The sequence below is a fragment of the Anser anser genome (genome assembly GCF_964211835.1).
Source record: "Anser anser genome assembly, chromosome: 16".
NCBI lineage: Eukaryota > Metazoa > Chordata > Aves > Anseriformes > Anatidae > Anser > Anser anser.
Genome location: NC_139737.1, coordinates 14,092,774 through 14,120,165, shown reverse-complemented (window position 1 = coordinate 14,120,165; position 27,392 = coordinate 14,092,774). Strand labels below are relative to the sequence as shown.

At 42.8% G+C, this 27,392-nt stretch overlaps 1 protein-coding gene across 1 annotated transcript in view; it reads right to left on the bottom strand.

Moving 5' to 3' along the window:
* The window catches only part of LOC310882624 (uncharacterized protein), a 46,319-nt gene that overhangs the window by 3,551 nt on the left and 15,376 nt on the right, over positions 1 to 27,392 (bottom strand). The gene's annotated exons all lie outside the window — the stretch shown is intronic.

Below are 27,392 nucleotides of genomic sequence, written 5' to 3'. Positions count from 1 at the left end.
AGAAGGATTGTTTATATTTTCCAGAGCTGCAGGGGGAAGTTTGCTGGAGGTTTGAACTACAGAGGGGAAAAAAGAAATGTAACTTTCATGCAAAGCTCACAAACTAAATGCCATTTGCCCACTGGGCTTGTTCTTCATGGGGAGCTGCAAATTGCCCATTCAGCTGCCAAGCAGAAAACAAATCTAAAGACAAATGCAAAAAACTACTGTGTTTCTGAGAGGCTGGGAACTATACGCTTGTTCAAGCATGGAAAGAGAGCGTGCAGCTAACATGCGGCGGGGGACTTGGAGGTGGACCAGCTTCAAAGCCTTTGAATCTTTCTACTGGTCCCAGTGGGCTTTGGACTCCTGGGTCCTGCCCCTTGCTGGATTTCTTTCAGAAGTAGAAGGGAAGAGCAGTCAGATCCGAAACCAGAGATGATGGATTCAGAGGAGTTGGCTGGGGATCAGGCTCGGACTCAATATTGCTCTGTTTTGATGCAATTACAGCCAGCGTGATTCTGACAGGACTTCCTCACTCAAAAGGAGATGAACTGTTTTCCCAAGAACCATTCCCCTCCAGCTAATCTAGACTCTCCCCAGGTGGGTCTGTGGCAGTGTTTGAAAACTATTTTTCTTAAAATTCACTTTATTATCAGTTACTCTATAACAACAATAATTACCTGTCTTACCAAGCAGGCATGCATGACCAAAACACACCATATCCCAAACAGTTTGGTAAAAAATAGCATAATGAAGATAGAGTGCTTCTCCCCGCGGGACAGTCAGGTCAAGCTCAGACACACTTCCAGTAAGGGGAATTTAGGATATGAGCCCACTTTGAAAAACTCATTAAGTGGATCAGGAAATATGAAATATAGATACCGATAATGAACAACCTGGCATGTGAAACACTCCAACATTGCAAGATGTGCTTAAATCTGGCCTTATAACCATAGCTGCCATTGCACATCAGTAGGTTGTTTGGGGATGTGTTGATGTCCTGGGTACTGAAGACCAGCAAGAACAGGCTGGCCTCTGCGAGGAATTTAGGTACACGTATGACCATAGTTTCAGATTTGGAAATGAATTATACAGGAAAGAAGAGAAAATGTTGATTGCTTACAAGGAAGACGGATGAGGAATTTCAGGTAGTTCTTTAAGTAACTAAATGTTGGAGATTGCTTTCTCCTTTCTCTACCTCCTGGTCACCATTATTAATTTGGTTGCAGAAGGTGGGAGGAAGGAGACAGAATTTTGGCAGCCACCATGAAATCCTAGCGTTGTCCTCAAAGCTGACAGGTGAGATGTCAACTACAGGCCCTTCAATAAAGTTCAGAATGAATTGGTTAAGGGGTCCTCACATGACAGACAGCCTGTAGGAGCTTTGAGAGCTGTTTTCTGTCTGAAACACCTAATTCCAATAGCACCATGCAGCTCTGCAGTGTGCTGGTCAACAGAGCTTGAGAATCTGGTATAACTTGACAAATGTGACTTTGCTTGCTGGAATGTTTAACTCTCATAAAACAAGCAGAACAAGAAGCAGAAGCTTCTTTGCTGAATCTTTTCATCCTGCAACACAGTACCTGGGACAAAGTGTGTTGTGACCAAGCACAGGTATGTTCACACGGGAGGGAACGAAGGATGGATCAGAGAGCCCAGGATGGATGTTAGCAGGCACAGCGCTGTGAAAAGAAGGCTGTTCTGTGAAGATCTTATGATTCTAAGATGAAGTTATGGGAAAGCTAATTCAGGAGTCTTGGCTTCAAGGCCCTGCTCTATCATATATTTCTTTCATGATCTTGAACAACTCAGAGCCTTAGTGTTTAAGTCTTTAAGGATGGAGGTGCTTGACTGCATGCAACCAGCAAGCCTCAGTTCTCCATCTCAAAAGCAAGGCAGGTACAACTTCCTTCAGGGACTGTCCTACAGAGAAACAGGTTACAGTAAGACACCAAGACTCAGTGGGAAAAAGGCCAATAGAAATATCTTGGGTGATTATTACTACTCTCCTGCTGAGAGACGCGTGCCGTTTTCAGGCAGGTCTGATGGGAAGCATCCTTCCTAATGGGTCTAGAGAAAATTTCATTCCCTCCTGAAAATGAGACTCCCAATATCAAGCTCTCACACTGAAAGCTCTGATGATGCTCTTCATTTTCAAGGTTTGCGGCCACCACTGTCACTTAACAAACCATGAATCCCCTGCTTAGAAGTGTTTGCCAGGCGTAAGCAGTCATCGCAGTATTTGAGCTCTCCTTCAGCTGCCCTGCCGGTGATGAATACTCTTTAATTACAAAAAGAGAATTCTGTCATTTCTCTCAGCATGGCTTCTATTGGGGAAGATTAAACATCAGCCAAACATTACTGAATTACCTTTTTAAACCTATTATTTCAACGTGATTAACTTCGCTTCTTTTCATTTAGCTGTAAGCAAAATCTTGTTTACAAGGCAAAAAAAAAAAAAAAGCATTTGCTATAATATCGGCAATAATAATAAAAATGAACATCACAGGGAAATAATTTATGTGTAAACCAGCATAAAAATGTCATTGATGCATGAGTTTCCTCTTCAATTAATAAAAAGGAGGAAATATTTAAAAACAATTTATCAAGGAAATACATACAGTTCATATATCATGCACTCACAAAGACCGTACTAATATCCATTCCACAAATAGCAGCATGACCTGGACTATCACACAGATGCTGGATTCCTTTGTGTGACCTAATTTAGGGTAGGTGTCTAGGACAAGACTTTGACTTTGTACCAGAAGAAGATAGGGGATGACAATACTGATAAAAGCATATTCTGTTAAATGGGTAACAGTAACTGCTGGTTGGATAGCCCAATATAAATAAAATACAGCGCGTGCGATTCTGGTTTCATTCTTTACTTTTGACTGGGATTGTTGTCATCACCATAAAACCAGATAGTGATTTTATTCTTTATAAAAAATAAAAAAACATTTACTATATGTGTGATGAGGCTAAGTTTCAAAGTAGACACAAGTTTAACATAAATAGGATCTTGTAATTAACACCTCAAAACCACATTATTCAAAAAATGAAGAGTGAAAAGAAATCCCAAAGAGTAAGCTGGAGTGAGGCTCCTTTATTAACCTTAGCTCTGAACAGTAGATCAAGATTGAGAAGACCTCTGTAGGCACATTTACTATCTTCCCCTAATGGTATCAGAACACCCCTTTGGGTATAAATGTATATTGCAGTATAAATATTAGATAACAAATGTACATTTGCTGAATCAAAATCCATGGAAACATAAACCAGCCAAGGTATTAGTTTTGCTGTATTTGAAAATAAGACAAGTGAAGAAAAAAATGTTTTCTTCTGGTCTTTTACCTGTTCTACTTACAGTGAGATGCTTTGGGGCAGGCAGCATCGATTTCCTAGAAACTAGTTCAAAGCCTAACGTACTGGGCACTGAGGGTGCTGAACTCCACAGGATGGGTCATGTGCTCAAAATAAAACGTGTTGATAAGGCTTTGCAGGATTGGGGCTTTAAGACATGGTGATATCAAGTTTTTCCAAGTATTTCCTTGAATTTTACTGTAGGCCCTAACCCCAGTGAAGGCAAATATGGAAGTATGCAACTGTTAAAATGGCAGTGGTCCCATTTGCAGTGTCTTGAACTCGTGTCCATTTCCTACACAAATTGAATGACTCTATTTAGGGACTATGATAATTCCTAAATCATGATTTCTCTTTTAAATACCCAAGGAACTGGGGAAAAAAGCCAAAGCACATCCTCAAAATGTCTATGAACAAAACAGTAACACACTTCAACATTTCCATTTCTTATAGGATATTTGAAGGGGATATCCCACCATAACAAAAACTATTCCTGGAACATACACACAAGTGTTGTTTCGTGTGCTTTCAGCTCCTGATCAGCAATTAAGAACTGAATAGAACAGGACATAAATAGCTCTAATATCCACCAGAAAGCATTTTGCTTCCAATTCTTTGTCTTTGTGAAAATATATCTCATACACCACTTAAACCAAAAAGATACTGTGGGCAGATCTCTTAATTTAAAGTTGATGTAATTCTATTGACATCAACAGATTTACACAATGGGACAATTTGTGTTGAACTAGCACTGGAAAACCAGATGTGTTGGGAGTCAGAAATGTGGAAAACATGTGGAAACAAACTCACATGTAGAAATTTCAGCATTGAAGAAAATTCCTTGATTATTTATACTGAAGGGAGACATTGGCATTGTCTACTATATATTGTACCCTGTCCATCGGTTTGTGGCAATGAGTACACATTTTTCCATTAGCTACATCCATACAAAGAAGCTGGTGCCTTTCCTATACTTGGCAATCTATAATTCACCTCTTACATCAGTCTCTGAAATGGATTCTCTTTTTAATGAGACCCATTCTGATTATAAAGTTATTTTTCTGGATTTTATTGCATTTGCTACCTGAAATGCATCTACAATGATTTTCAAGGGAAGGCAAATAACAAAACAAGGCTGGTCTTAATCTCATTCTGTGCAGGAAGCTGGTTCTAACGAAAGGTGTCATTGTCAGCAAGCTCTACTTCTGATGGATTAGCAGTTAACTTTTTTCTTCTGTTTTGTCATAGAGATATTGAACTTCAGGGGTGGGGAAGGAAAATAAAACTAACCAGAGAAGATTAAGTGTACCAGTTAAAGTTATCCCACCAACACATTTCTGTAGAAACCTGATAACAAAGCCAACTTTCAAATGTAAAGCCTGAAAAGGGAACAAATTCAGATGTCAGAGTTTGCAGAGCACATGCTGCTGCCTCAAAAACAAAGCTTGTGCAGCTCTGTAGGCATTTGCCACTCAAAATAAATAATCAGCAATACTACGGTCCTTCTGGCAACTGATTGCAATATGATTCCTGATCTGCATGTGCTGGTTAAAAGCAGCAATATAATTTGTTTCCTTGTCATTTTTCCTGTTTTTCAGAATTGTACTTTGGTAAATGTGTGTGAAATTATAATTGCTAGAAAAATGACAGTCTGTAAAAGCTTTTGTATCCTTCTAGATGACATGTTTGGCCCTAGGACTCAACCACAGAAAAAGCTTTTCTCTGTAGGCTGTCAGGTGTTGTACAGAAGTATCTCCCCACTTCTGTACCATAGGAAAAAGAAGAACTTAGGGCTTCCTGGTTGTTGGTGATTTTTCTTTTTTCTCTTTTTGTTTTTCCTCCTGGTGTTGTAACAAGAAGGAACAAAGAACAAATAATTTGGCACGAAGCCTATGGAAGTCATGCAAGCTTTGCTAGGAGGCATGTGCAATATTCCTCCTTGCTCCCCCAGACCAACGACCCTGCATTCCCTGCATTGTGAACAGCGAGTGCGGGCCTTGGGAGCAGTTGTTACCATGTCCCTGAAAATCCAGTTGGATTTGCTTTTGCACCCGAAAGGAGCAAAGGAATATGTCTGAGCAGAAAGATAAGCAAATGGGTGGCTGGCGGTGCGGCTGCTCTCCTGCAGCAGGGATGTTTCCCGGCTTTGTTGCACAGCCCCGGTGCTGCAGGACCCTGGAAGCCACAGGTGGAGGGGAGCGCTGCCACACGTAGCTGGGATGGTTCTGGGGAGGTGTGAGAAACCTGATTGCTTCTGTTTGCTGAAGCCTCTTGTTCACTTCTTATGGCTGACAAGTTTCCGGGGATACTTATATCCCACCACCTGGGAAGGGTCCTCATCCCAGCAGGAAAAACACACACTGCAAAAAAAAAGGTGTAATGTTGTGCAAGACTTGGCATCTAGTGAGGACAGAGGGGAACCAGGTCTGTGCTTACCACACACCTCCATGGCAGCAGCCGGGTGAGACAGGCTCACTCAGACCCCAGGAGCAGCCCCGTGACAGCAAACATGGTGCTCAGCAAGGGCTGAGCACCAGCTGCGTGTCCTGCACCAGGATGCTGCTGCCTGCCCAGCCCAGCTGCATGGTTTATGTCTCAGAGGAAAGAGAAACCCTTGGTTAGCTGTGGCTAAATGAACCGTGGTCCCCCTCTGTTTACCCATTTTTGGTGTATTGCTGAAATGTTGAGTGTGTTTAACACATCCCTATGGCAGATGGATTGTGCAGGCTGTGCCGCATCTCCCCACCACACCACAAGCAAAAAAGCATGTGCAGGTATTTCTCAATTGCCAGCAGACCCCTCAGCCTCCTTCTCACACATCTCTATTTATTTCTCCCTTTATCCAGTCTTCCAGAAATAAAAATATGGGTTTCGCCCTGGCTCTAGGGTGTTGCTGGTGCACAGCTTTTCCCTGGTGTATTTGGATGCTGCTGAGCTGCTGGAGGAGCACCAGGGAGGGTGGTTGGGGCAGAGGGGAGATCTATGTCAGGGGCAGGAGGAGGCTGAGGGACTTTTTGTGCGGGGAAAGGGATGTGGCACAAAGCATTTGTCTTGCACCTTCCTTAATTCCAGGTCCTACCTAGCTCTTGTGGAGCTGCAGGTGGACTTTCTTTTGTGGTACAGCAAACAACTGCATTTACAGATTAAAAAGTGCTCAGTCTGTCACTTCTCAGCCTCAACTGTGACCAGGTCAGAAAGGCAAAGTACTCTGCACTCGAGTCACTTCTGCTTGCTTCGTGTCCAAGCAGTTTGTCTGTCAATACTTCGAGCAAGCAGCTCTCAATCCCTGAGCTGGAAACACCAATTCTTTCCCCAAAAATGCCGGAGAACATCTCCCATGCCCCTCTGAGGCTTCACCTGGCCAGGATTTTACAAAGTGGCATTAAATTTTGCTGGCAGGGGGAGGTGCCTGCCCCAGTGTGATTATTTTTAGTGGCAGAGCTGACATCCAATACAGTAGCCCATGTTATAAAATTTGGCCAGCATCATCTCGCTGTGAGTTACATTCTGCTTCAGCATGATTAACTGTAGTTAAAAATGAGCTTTGAGGGTATATAAACAGGAGAGCAGAAGGGCTGCTTAGCAGCATAAATCAGACAAATATTAAATGAGAAAGCACATCCAAATTGGTACTTGTTTGCTCAAAGCTATTTAAATTAAGGGAAATATCATCCCTCCTCAAGAAAGATGGTTCCTAATTTCCTCAAACAAGGCCTAAACCAGCGAAGGCCCAAAGCAACATCATAAAGCCCAAAGTGCTGCACAGAGAAATCCTGTGCCCAAAGCCACGATAATCCAAGTGTCTGGGAGCAACAAAGACTTGTCTTATGTGGGTCTAGCCCTCAGATTTTCCTGTTAGAGGTAACATGCATGAATTTTTGCTTTCAATGAAACCTTAAGTAATAGCATCGCTTGCTGCTGTATGACTGGGTTTGCTCAAGGAAATGGCTGTTTATTCACCTGTAAAACAAACGGGTGTTTTCTCGTGGTTGAAGTCTGTGCTAAGAAAATGTCTCTCTACATCTCCCTAATGCTACATCTCATCTTCCAGCTCTGATTCAACATTTTCCTAAGTGTGTTGGCAGCAGTCAGCTTGAAAGTTGATACTGGAGCAGGCCTTCCAGTTCTTCACCTGACCGGCGTCATTCACATCTCTCTACCACCATCAGGACTTAGAGTAATGTTCTCTGCTGAATGCTCACATAATTTTTCATTAGCCACTTCTGTTGGCTTCGTGTCCTTTTTGTACACATAACCAATATGCATTACCAGTTTCCAGTATGTCCATTAGGATTTTCTTCCCAATCTTCCTAGCAAATATGACAGCAGCATTGCAGGCTCACATTTAGTTAACCCCTCCATATGCTGAGCATCTCTCCTCCTCCACTGCCATCCATGTTTCCTTCTGCAAACCCTGCTGAGTTTTGTTTTCAGAAACCAGTAGTGTTTTTTTTTCTTTTTTCTTTCTTTTTTTCTGAACACTGAAAAATGAAAGTGCATAGTTTGGGGCCTTGATTTAATCAGGCACTTTTATGTAAAATCTGCTATTGCATCTTTGTATAGAATCTGCTTCAAAGAAAACAAGAAAGAAAGCTGGCTTGCTCTGCTTTAGTTCTAAGTTTTTCACTAGCTTTACCCATCAGTAGATTAATTGAAGTGATCCTAAATCAGGCATGAACTTGGCCTGTAATGTTTTAAAATATTAAAAATGAATCAAGTTATTCCAACAAAGCAACAAGTCAAAAACTGCCCAGGGTGACAGGGTTGGATTAGCAGGCAGGGCTAATTTTTCTCTTACAGGTATGCAGACATGCATGTGCACACACACGAACAAAATACACTGTGGCATGGCCGAATCCTCTGTACTAGGCTGGCAAACCTGCATCAGATAGAGCAATACCAGGGATTCAGGTGGCTCCAAGGTCAGGAAGGTGACAGCAGCTGTCACCTCCATACAGAGGACTGGTCCCTCCAGAAGACAAGTTATGTGTCAGGAGAAGGTCAAGTAGTGACAGGAGCTGGTGCATACTGGAGCCAAGGTTTTACACTGGTTCAGGCACAGACTGAAGCATCCAGCACATCTGACAACACCAGACCAAACTCCTCCAGCAGTTGTTAGATATGTTTAGAAGAATCGTGGCTGGGATCAGTTTGCACTGTGCTGTTTCAGACATAAAGATGTCCCAGCACGCAGCACCCTCACCGCAGTGACAGCCACACCAAAGCCTGCATCAATAAAACCCTTCAGTGTTTACCTTGAAAATGCTCCAGCGCGTCGATTCGCGTTGCCTCCTACTTCAAGGCTGGGGGAGATGCGTTCCAACTGCTGTGCCTCAGCCTTGTGAAATATTATATGGTGAAGCTAAATGCATGTTTATTTTAACAATAATAGCTCTACACAAGGGGAACCCCTGATGGACTTGTTCAACAACGCTGCTGGCAGCTGCAGCTGTGGAGCCAGCGAAGGGCTGAGCCATACCCAGGCTCAGCCTGCAGCATGGGTTCTGCTGTGTCCATGGCTGAGGGACTGGGACCACACCAGTTTATACCAGCAAGACTGTGTCCTACTTTCCATCCCAAACCATGTCCTTTGCAGCACTGTGTCCATAATGCCAGAGTTTGTTCAAGTTACAACTTGCGAACACGGTCCTGGGCTCTTTGATACCGGCGGTTCAGCCCAAGTACATGCAGAGATGCTCACTCAGATCCACATCCCGAGCTGGGATTTCAAACTCACCCACAGCTCATGGTTTCCCAGCACTTTGATTGGCTTTGGATTCCTCTCTTGTTTTCATTACTTAACCCAAAGCCTTTACCAGCTTACAGCCAAAAGTAGGAGCCAGCCTTGCAAGTCACCTCACATTATTTTTGACTCAACCAGCCTATGAGAGGAGTTTTCAAATCCTAACCCGAGAAAGGCAAACTTCCAAAAGAAGTGGAGTCAGATTTGCTGTGGAGGGACATCCAAAAATTTTGGGCATCTCTCCAGATTTTATCTAGCCCAAACAAAACTGGCCTCTAACCTGGAAAGTGAGCAAGTGATCCCAAGATGCCAGCTGGACTTGAAGCAAGAACGCTCTCCTGGGTGGTAGTCTCGGGCTTGTAGTTTTGGTCTAAGTCAGCAGCCATGAGCCCAAAGGTGACCATTTTATCACCTCATAAAAAGGTTATTGTGAGCCAAGGCTCTGAACACAGGCAAGATTTCATCATTTCCTCAAAAGGAAAAAAACTGGAGGGGCACACTTGTTCCCCTCACCCGACCTCCAGAGGTCCAGGGGAGCCTGGATCCAGCCCTGGGCACCAGGCACCGCCAGCGATGTTCGGCTGAGAGATGGCTGCGATGGGGAATGGCTGCAAGGCTGAAAGACAGCTGCACAGACAGGGCAAAGACCTGCGGGAAGGGGAAAGGCCTAAAGGGAAAGTGTGGGGCACAACTAGGGGCACACGGTGGTGACGCCCCCATCGCTGTCCTTCAAACTAACAGAGGGGGCCATGAGGAGCGAGATGAGTTTCTTTTCTTTGTCCCTTGGGAAAGTAAAGAAGTCATTGGCCTAACTCATAGCAAATGGGCACTGGGGAAACGACACAAGTTAAAGACTTGGAACAATCTACCCAGGGAAGCTGTGGGCTCCTTTTCAATGAGGGTTTTAAAGAAAGCCCTTCCAGAAAGGACACAGCCTTGTCCTGCAGCCAGGGCAATGCCGAGCTTTCTGCTCTGCAGCCCAGCCCAGAAGAGATGGAACAGAGCAGGGAGGTTTCATTCGCCCAAAGGCCAAGGCGGGAGCAGACCACCATGACCACCAGCGTGAGACTGAGCCTATTTTTCCCCTAGATCTCATTCAGTTTTTTGGTCTTTGTTATTTAAAATATAGGCAAGGGGCTTCAACATCTGTTCTATGAGGAGATAGAAGGGGAAAAAGATCTTTGCATCTTTTTATGTATCTTTTATATTTCTCTTCCATTTGCATCCTTCCCTCCTTGGAGACCCTCAGGTTGGGAGATGGGAAACACATGCATCTGCAAATTATTTTTGTATGAACTGGACTGTAGACATTTTTGTTGCTAGAAACCTGCAACTTATAAATCTAAGCTCACCTTACCCCCAGCCGAGGACTGTTACATGAATAACACAACCAGCCTGTAACAGCACTGCAACCAGACAGGATCAGAGGCTGCAATAGAAGTGTAATCTAAGTAAAAACACTGGATATGTCTGTTTATGGATCTAATAAATTATGTTGGAATTGTGCAGTTATAAATCCAGGCTGTCCAGTAAACCCAACAACTAATTTGTCAGTCGCTCGTCTAGCAATCTGACTCTCCGTTGCAATTGCTCACCATGCAGATAACAAGGTGCCTTACAAATCTCTTGGTTAAATGTCATTTGTTTCAGTGCCATAACATGCTATGGATCATTGCTCACACACAGTAACCCAATTATATTAACCTGTGCAGCAATACGGTGTAATGACATGACATTAATGCGAGCACTTCAGAGGTTTCCAACAATTTGGTCTTTCCTCCAAAGGGTTTTTTTCTCTTTGAGCATCTTTCTTCTTCTCTCCTCCCTCCTCCAGTGCTTAGAGGCAAAGCAACATAGCTCCCCAAACAAATCTAAGATCATCATAATCTCCCAAATAACTGAATTTTGCTTTCGCTCACAGCTTGGAAAGCGTGATTGAGCTATGTTACTTGTTGGAATCTCTCCAGATCATAAGTATTGCTTTTCCTTAGGCTCCAGCATCTCTTTGACATTTTTATAAGAATACCTTGTAAATATAAACCCTTACATTTTGTCTGTATTAATCATGTGATCCTACAGTAGTGGGGGAAGACAACACTTTTAAAACACACACAGGGAAAAAAAACAAGTCTTCTGCAAGATGAAACTGTTAATATTTTCCAGCATCAGATAGAAAGCTGGCTAAATATGCTAGCAAGTCTCTTGGCTGATTTGCCTTCTGTTTGCATTGCTGCAATAGGCACTGAGTAACCAAATAGAGACAAGAAGATAAATTTGAGAAAATTGTGTTGTTCAGGCACCTAGACTTCTGGGAGAATTGCATAGAAGTGGTTAAGGAGGTTATTTTATAATAATGAAGGGAGGGTGGTTTTTTTTTGATCATTTGTTTGCTTGCTTTGAATAAAAGACAAATGGATTTTAAAGTACTGCTGAAAATCCCCTTTATTCTTATTTTTGAGAGAAAAAGAGAAGGCTACTGCCTTGCTTGACTGGCTGACACTGAAAAAAATCTCCCTAGTGCTATGGAGAGGGTGCAAGAGGGAAAACAGGCAGCTCAGAGAGGGCTGCAGGTCCGATGGAAAGAGGTGAAGGATTTACAGCTCTGTTTCCTGGTGGTAGCTGTTTCCCATCATTACAGTGTGTGGGGTGTGGGGGGCAGATCCTGATCCTTCGGTGATGCTTTTTTCCCCAAGTGGTTTGCTGGCAAAGGTGACACAAGGGGAGTAATGTGTCCACAGTCTGTGCTCAGAGTATGCCCCTATGTTTCTGTGTATTTATGGCTTTTTCGGCTTCTGCAGAGAAGGCAAGTAACCCTATCGAAAGCATCAGGCTGAACTTGCTGATATCAGCTAAACTGAGCCTCTTCCTGTAGGAAGAGTTTTAGTAAGTAAAGAAATAAAGAGACTCATCTATGACAAATCTTACCTGACACAAACATATTTTGATCAGCCCAACACAATCTAGAACGAGCGCATCTAAATATTATGAAGAAATATGTGGTGATCAGCTCCAAATACATGGCCTGTAATGTATACTTGCTAAATTCTTTCCATTGTGCTGTTAAATGCATCCAGCTGTCCATACGTTAAAGTTAAATATACTGTACTATAAAACTGAACTGAGAGTGGAAACTATTAAAATAAACCCAGCTATTTCCCTGTTCCCCCTCTCCCTCCCAATCAAGTATATTTTAGTTGGGGAAGGAGGCAAGTTATAACAACAATTATTTGATGTGGTGCGTGGCAATGGCAGGGAGAGAGGGGAGGGTGAGCAACAAGGACCAGGAGCAGCTCCATCTGTTTAGCAAGCAGAAATGGGGGGAATATTTCGGGTGACCTTGGGAGGGACAAAGGATCCTTGTGAGGAGCAAGCCAAACCCTGCATGGCTGGGTTTGCCATAAAAAGATGTATGGGAAAGGCAGGAGGGGGATGATGAAATGGATGAAAGGGGAGGATTTGGAGAGCTACAAACTTTTATCTCATAAAGGCAAGAAAAATATTTTTTTCTTTAAAAAGAAGACCTTTTTTTGGGTCAGTTGGCTGCAAAGCATGTCCTAACAAACGGTTTTGGTTGGTTTCTGATTCGTCATTAGCTGCTACAGAAAAAGCAGAGGTACAACAGCAAGAAGAGTACAAACAGGTAAGATTCACGGATCTTATGCGCAGTACAGGTTGATGACTCAAGTCCTATGGTTAGAAGAGTATCAAAGTGAAAACTCTCTTATCCAGGGCTGCAGCAAGAGGCAAGTGATGGAAAAGCAATAGCCTCCAAGAAAATGCCTTTTTTTTTCCTGACTAACTTTCACCACATTTTTCTAAGGTAGTGAGGCTTGTGTTGTCTGTCTGTCTGACATGCAATTTCCACATTTCCACGTTCCCCAAACCATCAATGAACAGGTATCAAACCCAGTGCTCCTGCTGAAGGGAAAGCAATATTGGGCCACTTGCCCAGCTAATGAGGCAAAAGATGTAAGAGGGCTGGCTTCACTCAAGTCAAAATTAAGTCAAAAGCCAATATCACATCTTGTGTTGCCTCTGTTTTGCTTAAAGCGATGCCCACGGAGTGCAGGGAAGTATCTCCTGGGCTCTGTCCCTGAAGAGGCAGAGAGATCCCCAAGGCAGCCACCCTGTTCCCAGGCTCTCTGTTGGAAACCGTCATGATTTCATGGTAAATTTGCCAGATGTTTAAGTATACATGATTTTCTTGGCCAACAGGCTCATTTAGAAACAGGAAAACAAACCTGGACAGCAGAGAGGGAAAATGTGTCTGCAAGCAACAAAACGAACTGGTGGCACAGCCCTTACAGCATTTCTCTCTTCCTGTACATGAGCATAAATTTACAGATGAAGGTTTGTACTTAAACACCCTGGCAGAATAAGTGTAAATCAGTTTTGTCCTGCAGTACCTCTCAGTGAGTAACAAACATTAAACTAAGAAAGAAAGAAAGAAAGAAAGAAAGAAAAAAGCTATTTCAACTTTTACAACACACCAGATGTTACTCTGTGATGTTTGAGCTTTATGCCACTGTAGTGTGAAGCAAACACTGGCTGCATCATACCTGTACAAGTGTATCAGATGCAGGGAGAGTGTCAGTACACCATCAGACACATGCAAATATAGATCTCAGCTAAAATAATGGATTTGCAAAAATATTCTGACTATTTAAGACACTTTGGAAGCCCCCATTTTCAGGAAAATATTTAAGTACTAGGGCACTAAATCTCATCTTCTGGTTACAAGATTGAGGTCCGTGCTTTGAGACATGCAGTGAAATTTCAGAAGCCCCTTGTTCCATGGAAGTCCACTGCTACCCAGGGATCAGCTTTCACCAGTATCTGTGACCGTAAGAAAAGCCAGACTGGGAGCAAGCACAGCGGGCAGGAGCTGGAGAGCCCTGGGCTGCATCTGGCTGTCCTGTGTGCATGACCTCTGCACACCCTTATGTCCAAAAGTAACCCAGCAGATTGAGAGAAACACAGCAAAGAAAGTAAATAACTTAAAGGGAAGTGATTATTGGTAAGGGATCACAGCAGTTGCAATGCTGATAGGTAAGTCACCATGGAATAAGTTTCCCTGAAGATGCAGGCTTTTGGCAACTGGGATGGGTAAAGCAGGGTGTAGCTCTCACCAGAAAACAGCTTGTTAGCCAGGTCGGTTAGGGACTGCTGTCATATCTGCAAATGAGGGCATTTAGTCCTTGTGAGGACTTGAAATCAGGCTTCATACATCCCTTATTTTTTGAACTTTGCAGATTAAACAAACAAACAAAACCACAAAAATCAGATGTAGAAGTGGAGTTTTGCTCTATTCTCATGGAATCACTGGATTTTATTTTTTTGTTTGTTTCCTTTTGTTTTGGTCACAAAATTCCAGAACTGTTTTTCTGAATGTGAACTTCTGCAAAAAACACAGACTATCTATAAACGAGATTAAGCATCATGAGGGCATCCATTTCAACAGCTATTTTCATATCATAAAGAGATCATGATTGAAGACAACGTTCTTCACTTCCAAAGAGGATGAAATTCTCTGGGTTGGCTGTCAGTAGGTCAAGAAGCAGCAGGTTTAAAATACAACAGGATTTAGATGAAACACAAAAAGAGCTGAGTGCTTCGTACAGTGCAGGCTCACACCTTATCTAGTTGTTCACGCACAAAATGCATGTGCTGCTCTCGCTGCTCTGTTGATGTCTGTCAGCAGTATGGTGTTCTGCCAGTACCGCGAAGTAATCCACTTAGTCCCCAATTATTTAATGCTGTGCAACTATCTTGTTGCTGTTTGTCTCCTGACAGCCCAGGCAGCAGCAATACAACATATCTGAACCCTTAAGCGTGCCTGCCTGGCGGCTCGCTATCAAATGCAGCCTGGCACTGCAAAGGTCAGGGCCTCTGAGGGTGTCGGTGACAAGGAGGAGACCACGGAGAAGCTTTCTGGGGTGATGGATGAATCAGCTGCCTGTACGCATGAACATATGGGCACGGAAAGCAACTCAGTCGTTGAGATTTTGCCAAAAAGGAAGGGAAGGTGGAGGGAGATATTTCTGATATGAGATGTCCAGCATATATCATTGGCACTTTGCTCTGGCATTTTTTAAAATAGATATCCCTCTGTCACACTTACGTATTTGGGATGCACAGGAATAGCAAAATCAAGTCATGTTAAAATGTCCTAGGATCACACCAGCCTCAGCTTTCGTAGCTCCGATGGCCTCAAATCCTTCTCTCATGTCATACACTTGAGACGGTTGTACGATGCGCTGCTTGACAAGTGTCAGCTTTCAGGAGTGTTTGGTATCAGTCTACAACTATCAAAAGGCGAATTAAAGGTGAACTAGACTAATCTGTGCAGTGGAGAGTGTAAATGTGTGAGATAAGAGGGCTTTGACTGCAGTCCAAGTTGCTTCCTCGCTCTCCTTCTTCCGTGGTTTAGGAAGAAAAAAAAAAAAAAGGTCTCAAAAGCCATTTCTATTACTATCATGTAATCAGCTCTAATTTTTCGTCCTCTTACCCATCCATTCCCCTGCACTTTTTATTTGATTTTTCCATTAGTAAAGATCTTTGTTTTAAAATAAACAAATGTACTTTGCACTTTCAGAGCTTGTTTGGATCCAGTGATCTCCAAGAGCTTCATGGAGAGGCTTTTGGCACCCCAGGGAGACAAGAAATGCACTGCCTCCAGCCCCAGACACCTACCTCCTGGTGACCCACCATAGCTTTCCACCCCAGGCAGCCACTGATGCCTGGTAACAGAGAATTTGACTTTCTGGCTTTAAAGCATTTTACTCTTGGCTTGCACAGTGGGGCTGGGAGTTGGGGACCGGGGGTTTTGCAGCACTGAGATGGGGAGCAATGTGTGCCCTCGCCATGCAGCAGCTCAGTGGCAGTTTGGAGGTGTCCCCAGCTCCCCCACAACTGCTCTCTGCTGTCCCTGCTGGGACATAGCCCCTTTATATCCCACCCATCCATGTCAGATGTAGCAAGAGCAAGCAGTGCCCCTGCCATCCATGTTGGGCTGGGGTTTCCAAAGGCGTATGAAGAAGTTTGGTGACCGACTCCTATTGAAAATGCACAGCAACTGGACATCTGATGCTCTGCAGTTCTGCTGGGTGCCTCATCCCTTGCAAGATTAATGGCCTTACTTCCATTTTTTCCCTTCCCCAGCTTGATGCAATGGTTTTATAAAAGCTGCTAGAGCCCACCCCATGGCAATCTTTCACCAGCTTTGAAACACTTTTTGGTTCAGGTCTTGCAGCATTTACTAGGACGAAGTAATTTGACAGAGTGGGGACTGTTGGCCTTTGCTTGGCCAGGAGGTAAATAAAAGCCTGGCTCCCTTTTCTTCTGCTAAGAGTGAAATGATGTATTGACAGAGGGCATGAGGAGCGTTCACCTCCAGTCACCTCTCCTGTTACTCATTTCCCTTGAAAAGAGAGGATTCCCCTGCTCGGTTGTTGCTGCTAAGGACACGACCTGGGAGGTGCGTGGGGAGAGCAGAGCAGCGTGCAGCGATACCAGTGGCAGGAGGACCAAGGGCTGTTCACACGCAGCTTGTGAGGGAAAGGTGTGTAAGGAATACTGCTTTTTCCTGGCCTGCCACTGCCCTTCAGATGACCTTGGACCAAACATATACCTATCCCCATACCTATACCCATGCCTATACCCATACCTATACCTATACCCATACCCATACTCATACCCATATCTATACCTATATCTGCACCTACACCAATATCCACATGCCCCATTTCTCTTCCCATGCCCTCCAGGAGCGTCCCTTTTATCTAACTGCTAATTCGTATGCTCTACCTCCAGGGTGAATTGCTGCGGTTTGAAAAACAAGGTGAGGCCAGAGGCTGAGCTGCAGGGTGATATTTTGGGATGGTTGTGGTGAAGCCCTGCGGACTTGTTGCCCATCTGTAACTAAATACTTTGAGGCTAGGTTTCGGGGGAGCCCATGTGATGGCTGGAAGCAGCCTGTGATACCCCCCGTCCACCCTGCCGAGCTCTGTGTATTACGTCTCTGTAATACATCAAGATGTATTTTTGCCAGTGTAACTTACGATGCCTTGGTGGAGGTCAACATTTGTAAGGAGATGAAACCTCTGATGTACTTAACTTGGCAGGCAGACTGCCACTGCATACTGACAAAGCATTTATAGCAAAGATTAAGGTTTCGCTACTCTTTAATTAGGGAACCAAAGAGAATTACAGGTCTATCTGACTGCCTCCAGCAGCTTTGTAAAGGAGCCCTGGCTTGTCTCTGAGGCAGGAACCATGTATAGCCATTTCACTGGATTTTGTCCTGAAAATTCAGAAGTAAATCCCAAAACAACTATTACGGATCTGTTAATGACAACAGATAAACCAGGAGATAAAGAGATGCATAGGAGCTGTTTTTTCCTGCAACGGTGCTATCCGGAGAGAACTTTCTCCCTCCGCAAACGTTTATCTTGCATTCAAGACCCACTGGCCAACTCCCCAGCTATCAGCCTGATTTGCTGCCCTGCCTTCAGCAAAGCTCCACCGACCTCTACCAGCTCCAGACGAGGCTGTTAGCAGAGCACACTCAGCAGCTTCTCCCTCCTCGCATATATGCAAATACTCTAAGCACTATCAAAACTACTAGTTTATAGCTGTCTCGTGACTGAATTTCAATCCCCTCTTTTTTTTTTTTTTTTTTTTGACCTGCATGAAGTCAATTTTCTGTTTTCTAAACAGGAAGTCTTCTCTGCAAAGCCCCATTCTTCCTTCATGTATAGGGACCAAAGGGGAGGGAAAGGAAGATGCTGGCCACTTCAAAATAAATAAATAAAATAAAAATAAAAATAAAAATAAAAATAAAATAAAATAAAATAAAATAATAAAAAGAAAAAAGAAGAAGGAAAAAAAAAAAAGAAAGAAAATCCCAAACTGCTCCAATTGGCTGGGGTGTGGATTCCTGCTGTCCTCCTACACAAGCCACCTGCCCTTGATGGATTGATTTTATTTATCTATTTATTTTGTAGGTGCTATTGCAGAAATCCAAAGGGAAGCAAGCTACAAAAAGAAATGCTGTCACTGGAAAGCTAGTCATTAACAGCCAAGTATCTCCCTGACAGGACAGAGATGCTGCAGCCCCTGTGAAGTTTGCATGTCATTACAGAAGGATGTTGTGATGTGACAGACACAGGGATTTGAGACAGATCTTTTCCCTGCCCAGGGTCCCCTCTGCTTCTGCAATGTTTATATGGGATCACTGAGCCATATCAAGTATTCAGTACCAAATGCAGGCAGTACTGTCCATGTGTATCACCCGACAAGGAAAATTAAGTTTGCACTGCACGGCAGCACAGAAATACTCCCAGGGCAAAGCAGGACTGCCCCGACAGAGATCTTTCCCTTTATTCCCTCACTCTTCTCATTAAAGCTGTAGGTGGCTGACAGAAATGGCTTACCTAGCACAGAGACAGACGGCCAAGAGCTGACGTGCTGCCGGAATTACCCTATTGTGGTTCTGGATAGAGCAGTGATGTGGTGGCACCTTGAAAGTGCTTAAACCACTTTGCTGAATCAGAATTAGATTTAAAACCTAGCTGGTCTGCAACACAATGTCCATTATTTTATGCTGTAGCTGTCCCTAAAGGGATAAGCAAAATATCCCATCTCTTTGCCTCCAAATCCTCACAGAACCAGTCACGGCCTCACAATCTGATTTAACCACCAAGGAGATTTGGGGTTTCAGCAGTAAGCGGGTTCACCACTGCTGCCCCTGGTGGCACCAGGCAGCGAGCCCCAGATCCGCAGAATGGTTTTGTGTCCCCAGGGTGGTGGCATGGGCAGGGCAGGGGTCAGAAGGTTCCCAGGTTTCTTCCTCAAGAGACATCACCCCTGAGCAGGGTGTTGCCCTTACCAGGAGCATACCACTCTCTTGTTTTAGGAAGGTCCTAAATCAGCCTGGAAAGGACAGCTTGGTGAAGTCTGAATGCTGTGACTGCTCCAGGAGAAATCAGCAGCATCCTCTTTAGAAATACAGACCAGACTTGCAGCAGCACTGAAACCAGGAGGGTGGCTCAGGCTGGCCTCAGCTCTGGCCTAAGTGATCTGGTATCAGGGATTCTGGTGTGCCAAGGCAGGACTACTGAGATCCACATGGCTTTGGTGGACTTGAGTGAGGAGAAGCCACGCAGTGCAAAACTGTTTTGCTATCTGTGCTTTCGTTGTTCAGAGGAGCCAAGTAACAGACTTGGAGACATTTTTCTCAGGGCAGGATCCATTATCTCAAGTAATCTAATCACAGCATGGTAATGAAGCTAGGCCTAAAAGACTAACCAATAATCAATACCAGAATGCACTAATACATGCCGCACACCTAACACACCTATTTCACATGCTTGATTTCATTTTTCAGTACTGTTTTCTTTTCTTATACAGAGCACCCAAGTGGAATGACTAACATCACTTCAAAACTCTCGCAACATTAAAACGGTCCCCTTTTGGTAATATTTCAGTGATGATTCACTACAAGTAGCCATTGAAACAATTTAACACGTGTCATTTCAGAGCAGAGCTGAAAGAAAGGAGACCTGAGTTCAAAGCCTGGGCTACTGCTCCCACAATTAGTGTGTTTCTTTCTGCAAGCAGTGCATGAGAGAAGCAATTTTGTGAAGAGAAGGACAAGCACTTTGCATTGACAGGAGGTGCCGAGGGAGGGGAGGAGGCAGGGAGACTTTGCTGTTTGATGCCCTTAATCCTATTATCTGTAGAGGCATCATAAAGTACGCGTGCAAGAGCTTCTGGAACAGGAACAGAAGTAAAGACTGCATTTTTTTCATGCCCTTCCTTGAAAGCTAAACCTGGCTTTTTTTCTGTGTCATTGTGCCCAGAGTTGCTTACACAGAGAACATGGATTGCCTGACAGTGATGACAAGCTCAAATACATCACTCGTGCAACAGAGATGGACACACAAAGCTTTGCTTCTCACCCCAAAAGAGACTGACGACCTTCATGTAACCAGGGCCACTAACCAAAGAAGGGATCCAGATCACACTTTTTCTGTAGTCTGCATCTGATATCTATTTTTCCAGAGTAATTTCATACTTTAAATGAGTGTTCAGTGTGGGAAACATGAAGCATCTTGGCCTCTAAAACTGTTTCTGTACTTTATCAGAGGGAAGAGCTCTTCTTTTGTTCCATGTTTGTACTTCACCTCAAGCAGAACAAGTTCCCCAGACAAGACTGCAAGCTGGTAGTTACAAGTATACTGCTAAAAATTAAAAAGAACTTGACAAGGTAAAGAAAACCCTATTTTACTGCACTTATAATTTTAACCAACACTCCTGGTACACCAAACACCCCAACCAGCAGTATGAAGGCTCAGTGTAAGAGTAACAGCCAATATCAACGCACTTAGCTCGATGTGGCTGGTTCTGGATACAAACACAGAAATAATGGAATAAGCCTCTTTGCTTCAGCCTCATAGAAACATCCCCCACCAAAAAAGCTACCGCCAAACTTGACTTTTTTTTTTTTTTTTAAGAAAAAGGCAATTTTTCACATTTTAATAGCTTTCATTCCATGTCTTAATAAATGCGTGTTTGTTGATTTGTGTAAGCATGATGCAGGATTCTGCAAATGAATGTAATCTGCAACAAGGGGATAGCTAACCACTAGCTAACACTTTTGAATAATGAATCCCTACTGTATCAGATGGACGCTATTCATAATAATTCCTTGCTTTTCTCATTTTGTCGTGTACAGTAGCGATTAATCAATTTGCAGTGTTATGTCACCCGCAACAAATTGCTAGCACCAAGACAAATTTATTGCTTTATGATAAAAGAACTTGTTTAGGTAGAAATAAATTAAATTTGGGGGTTGTTATTTGAGTTTGATGTTTACATATATGACCCATGCTGCGCAGGCCAGGGTATCCAATTATTACTCCAGTGTTTTGAGGATAGTTCAAAGAGATGCAAAAGCAAATGGCGTGTTCGTACAGCTAACTAGTCCTTGAAGAGAGCAAGTCCTCCTGGGAGCTCTCTGTAACCTGGATGAGGCTCTTCACTAGGATTTGGAAGGATTGTCAGGGAAGAGAGTGGTGCGTTCAAGGTTTCTTCCATTTTAAGACTACTTGATACACTTTGTTCTGGGGGTCTAGAGGAGAAACAGCTCCCAGGACCCTAACAAGTGACATATCTATAGATCTTCTGAAGATGGTATTGCCTTCCGGAAAAGGACTGAGCAGAAAGAACTTTGCAGGAGAGAGAGGCAGGGAGAGCCCTGCCCTCCTCTAGCAGCCACATGCAGCCTCTGGGGATGCTTCCCGAGGTGCTCAGTGGAGATGCCCAGCCTTGAAAGTGTGAAGGCTGGTTAGCTTCCAGCAATAAGAATGCTTAGCTCACTGCCTTTATTTTGTTTTATTTTGTTTTGTTTTATTTTGTTTTGTTTTATTTTGTTTTGTTTTGTTTTGTTTTGTTTTGTTTTGTTTTATTTTATTTTATTTTATTTTATTTTATTTTATTTTATTTTATTTTATTTTATTTTATTTTATTTTATTTTATTTTATTTCCTTCAACCTTTGACAAGTTCTGGTCTCCTGCTCCCCATAAATCAGCTTACTCTTCTTCACAGTTCTTCCTTCCCACTGCCTCAGAAATCACTTTGACTCTTTCTCCTGGGTTAAGTGCTGCTGTTACTTCTCTTTCTTTGCTTATTTCTTCCACTCTTCACTTTTTCTCATTTCTTGTATTCCTGACCAGGCATTTTCTGTAGCTCTAGATAATACCTCTCCCCTCCCTGCTGCTCTCTACTAATGTCCTTGTCAGCCTTCTCCTGAATCATCATTGCACCATCCCAGAAGATGTTTAACTGAGATTATCCCTCACTGGAACCACAGGGCTGAGAAAACCAAAAAGTGTCAAACTCTTCCTCCCCCTGCACACTCGATTGTCAAGGTGACCCCAAATTCTTGAGAAAACGAGGAGAGGAGAGGAGAGGAGAGGAGAGGAGAGGAGAGGAGAGGAGAGGAGAGGAGAGGAGAGGAGAGGGGAGGGGAGGGGAGGGGAGGGGAGGGGAGGGGAGGGGAGAGGAGATATTCCTTCGATTTGTCCCTTTATCTGAGGCTTGTATGCTATGTGAGCATTTGTCCCATAGACAGCACACACGCAATTCAGACAGTAGTGTGGACACAGCCCCCAAATGCTATATTCCTAAAATTCAGGTCAAAGCCTATAATTAAATCCAAGTTTCACCAGGCTTGGACAGTTTCTCCAGATTTTTGCTGGTGTAACTAGTCTCAAATGGTTCTAATGTTAGTCAATGACAGCACAGTAATGGTCTATTAATTAGCCAGTTTCTATCAACACCCATAGTGCAGTTTTATTACCCATGACGGCAACCAGCCTTCAATAGCAATCTGCCCTCAGAATCAGGTGAGAGAGCTTTCACGCTTGCTGAATAGTCATCATCTCCAACAGTATCTTATGAAATCAAATGATATTTCACAGAGCTTTCCCATCATCAAATATTCCTGAATCAGGGATTAAAGAAAAAAAACCCCAAACATGAAAAATAATGTCTTTTTTTTTCTTTCTTTCTTTTTTTTTTTTTAAATCTGGTGCCTGGTTTGGTTTAATACATCAGCTCCCACTGCACTTAAGCCTGGAGGTTTAAAACTACCACGGCCATGCAAGAAATATAGTGACAGAGAGCTGGGGGATTGTCTGGGGTAATCAGATTTTTGATGTAATGAAGCCTAAGCATTAATATTATTTTATTATTATTATTTTTTTATTTGTATGATAGCAGTTTTGCTATGTCACAACCCAATCATGGCATCATTGTGCCAACTACCATATGGTGCATATGGCACATTTTTATCTACATTGCAGCGCGAGGTATAATTGGGACATGTGGACAAGCACAACCAAATTAATTTCAAACAACTTCCAGTCTAGCACAGCAGCTAATTTCTGCATGGGTTGGCCACTGAGTGCTTAAGCAGCGTCCTGGGACAAATCCAGCAGCCTGCACCCGGACCCAGCCCTGCAGCGGCTGTTTTGGCTCCAGCGGCTGCTCAGGCTGCCCCTGTTGAAGCCCACAGAGCCAGCGTGGTACATGGTGCTGTTCTGCATGCACATATTCCTTGAAAATATTGAAGTTATGTTTTTTAATGTATTTTTTTCTGTTTTAAAGAAGGTAACAATCATTTTCAAATTAAAAAAGCAGGGAGAGAGCACTGAATTATAGAGTTGGAAAATTACAGCTGATTCAGTCAATTAATTGGCAATATTAAGTCCTATAAAATAAGTAAAAAAATACGTAAAGTGGGTTTATCCTTATGCACATTAGAACAAGGGGGAGGCACTGTGTTACTTTTAAAGTGAATCAATATTTTGACAAAGCTGATATTTACGCTCGCACATTTCCAACCCTTTGATGCCCACGTGGGACTTGGCCTCACAAACATGGGTTGCCAAATGCATATTCATTAACCTCACAATTGGCTAATCCAATAAAAGAAAGAAAGAAAGAAAGAAAGAAAGAAAGAAAGAAAGAAAGAAAGAAAGAAAGAAAGAAAGAAAGAAAGAAAGAAAGAAAGAAAGGAAAGAAAGAAAGAAAGAAAGAAAGAAAGAAAGATCAATGCCCTGGTAGCATGCTTATGGAGTCATTTATTGTAAACATGATCCAAGCAGCTCATTCCGGGCGTGCGTCTAAAAGCTTAAAAAATACTGGCACCGCTCACCCCCAAGTCAAACCCTGCACAAAGAAAGGGCCTTCAGCCCAAGCCAAATGGAAAAAGGGAATTAGAAGGATGTTACACATTCATTACTGCCACTTTAATCACTTAGAGGTCCAATTAAGAATAAATCATTAGTATTAAGTTACTTTCTCCAAGACTCCGTATAACACACATGGCTGGATTCAGAGGGCTCTCGGTGGCTAGATGTAGCGTGAGCTGAGAAAAGCAGGCAGACGTTGGTTTCCCCCCTCCCCTTCCCTTTCTCCCTCGCTATGAAATTGATAAATGAAGGCTGCATTCTAGGTGCAGCAGTAATTTCTGTAGTGCAGTCAAGTGCTAGGTCCCTTGTCTCCTCCGAGCAATGAGGCCACCATCCCCTTTAATGCCGCAGCCTCCCCCTGGGCTGCCAAAGGGCCAGACCAGAACCAGGCGCAGTTTCATTTCCATGCACTAATCCCCCATGCGGGAACCCTTCCTTCATTAACAGATCTGTCCTTTCCAGAGGCAGGGGGCAGAGGGAATGGAAAAGCCAGGAGAGAAAGCGGCTGCCATCCTGCCTAGCTTCTGAGCACTGTCACTGTCCGCATCTCTCCGGTGTCGGAGGCGAGTTGGAGAAGTGATGTAATAGCATCCTCTAGGATGCCTTCCTCTTCCCTTCCTTCTTCTCCCCTTCTTCCTAGGGATAAAATTTCCCCAGCGGCCTAGATCACTGTCTGGGAAGCATATTTCCTTCTAATCGGTTTTACAGCTCTTTTAAAGTAATATGTCAGATCATTTTCTCCATATACATAGTTAATGAAAGTAACCCTACAAATTCATTTTAAATAGATGGAAGTTGTTATAACCCTGATCTGGAATTTATTACATTCATTACAATCTTGCTGAAGTAGGTAATGTAATGGACTATTACTTTTATTATCTTTTTAATCCCTCAAAATTATTAGGAACTGACTAATATTTGGCATCACCCTGTTAATGTTTAAACAGAAATTGATATATTCATTCATCTAATAAATGGTGGGGTCTTTTTTTTTTTCAGAACTAAAGCTGGTGACTTTTTCTTTTAACCTGAACTAGGCCAAAAGATTTCTGAGTAAAATCCTAAACTGACAGTGTAATAATTTAATTAAATCAGACCTTTTACCAACTTATGAGAACATTTTGCAGAATTATTTCCATGGCTCCTGACTGCCTGGGATAAGTCTGGGCCCCACTTGTTTCTGTGAGGAATAGATTAAGATTTTATTTCAGTGGCCAGTCCCCTATGCCAGTGTTTTGCCTCTTGACCGACAAAACAAAACGCAAAAAAATGTGCAATAACTTCTCCTCCTTACCCATCACGACAAAGTTTCTCCAAAACTGTGTGGCAAGAGCAATGTTCTTCAGGAGTATCCTCAGATGCTTTAAACCAGCTTCCTAAAACCATAGCTTTCTTGCACATGTTCTTTAACATAGTGTTCAGTCCCACCTCTTCGACACCCATCGGGAAATAATTAACCCCATCTTAATTCATCACACACATTGTGAAAAACAGTAGCACATCCTTCTCATCTCCCATGCTCTTCAGTAGCAATGCTTGCATGTTCTTTGAGAAAACTTTTTATTTTTGGACGGAAAGAAAAAGCCACACTTCTCATCATCCATTCTGTGGTTGGAAGTCTTGTGGGGGCTGTTTCGGGGCAGCAGATGGGAATATTATTGGATGATAGAAAATGCCCAGGGCCCATGCATGCTCTCCTGTGTGAGGCCATCAACATTCAGTGGTGGATGTAACGTTAAAAGTGCAGCAGCGGGGTTTTTCCATTTTCCACGTACCCTGATCAACTGGGACCAGAGCAGCTGGTAAGCAGTGGCAGGAGCAGAATTCAACCCCATGCAAATGGCCTTTTTGCTTTTCCACACCAAATCTGTCACTTGGACTTCACTTATGACTTCCTGTGCTATGCCAATGACTACATTGGATGCAATTTCCAAAGAAACCTAAATGATGAAGTTCCATTTTTGGAAGCTATTTAGATAGGAACTGTAGCAAGCAAACAAGTTTCTAAAGGGATTTGCAAAAGCACCTCAATTTTATTTTAAATTGGTGACGATGAAGGTGCTTTTGAACTTTGCATAAAATACCTGTTTGTGCTTTGGCATAGCTTTATACAGCTTTACAAAGAGGAATCGAAGTCACTTCTAAAATTGCATTAACAAATCTGGCCCTTTGGCACTTCCAGAAATGTTACCCAGCATGCAACCTTTGAAAACATCCAAGCTATGTTTTAATGCTTTTAATCTCTACCTCACTTTACAAGTGCTATTAATATTCATTATAGATTAAGGCCAAAATGAAGATAACAAAGAGTTCTTTACAGTTTCTTTTGAGTTAAAACTGGGTTCTGCAGCACAGTGCAAATGAAAGCAAAGAAAAGTTTCTTTGGACAGTAGCCCTAAAAAACAGTTACTGAGGTGTATATATATATTTATATATATTTAAAAGACCTTTTTATTAGTATATAGGTGAAAAAACGCACGGAGTTGGTAGCTTGATAAAAGAACTACAAAGGGGACTCACAGCTTGGTTTATTTTTAATTGAGATAAAAAATGGAAAATAAATATAAAAATTTAGAAGCAATCTTGAAAGTGAAACATTTTCTTCAAATTGACCCAGAAAAATGAATATCAGATAATATGTATTCACAGAAGTAAAGAACCCCAAGACAAAACACGAAAAGTAAGTCCTAGCTTTAAGTGAAAAGGCTGAGAAATTTAGCAGGAAAAACCTGTTTGTGCTGCTTTCAAGGAAGCTTTGGAAATCAGGCAGAAATAACCAATCTGCAAATTTTTACCTGCAATATTCACGTATTCAAATATCACTTTGTGCTCCATATTTTGAGAGGAGATGGGGTCAGGGAGGCAGCTGGGCTCTCTCTCCAGGTTATGCCTGGACTAATGCCAATTTATACTAGCTAAGGATCTGTTACAGACATAATCATGTTTTGAACTCAAATGTCCTCTCAAAGATCAATTACCATTTTAATCTTGTAAAACTGAACCTGCTGCAGGTACCTGACCAGAATAATCACTGAACCATGCCAGCGCTGTTAGCCACAACCTGTTTTTAGCTCATGGACCAGACGTCCACAAAAGGATGTGGCAGAAAGATGCTATTTACTAGGACTTCTGTACTCCTAAATACATTTTGAAAATACATTCTCTTTTTGTGTCCCTACTGACTGTGAATAAACAAACAAATAAATGGATTTGGTAGCTGATTCACAGAAAAACAAGTCTCTTAGCTGCACATTAGTACCGATACTTTCTTGTCTTGCATTAATGCTGTTCATGTTTTATGATCTGCCGCTGAGGCAGAGGCAAAGAATCCCTTTTTTGTATTCCAAATACTGCTTTAATAAGACTGAAACTCTCTCTCTTTCTCTCCTTATAGCCCTACAGCAAATAAATGGAGGTGTCAGCCCAACACCCTTGTAGGTTTAAACTGAATGGAAGTGTCCTTTTGAAAAGCTTGTTCTGTCTGACAGTCCTGAATGTGCTCCTATTGCAGTTCCTTTGAACACCCATCTTTTCTGTGTTG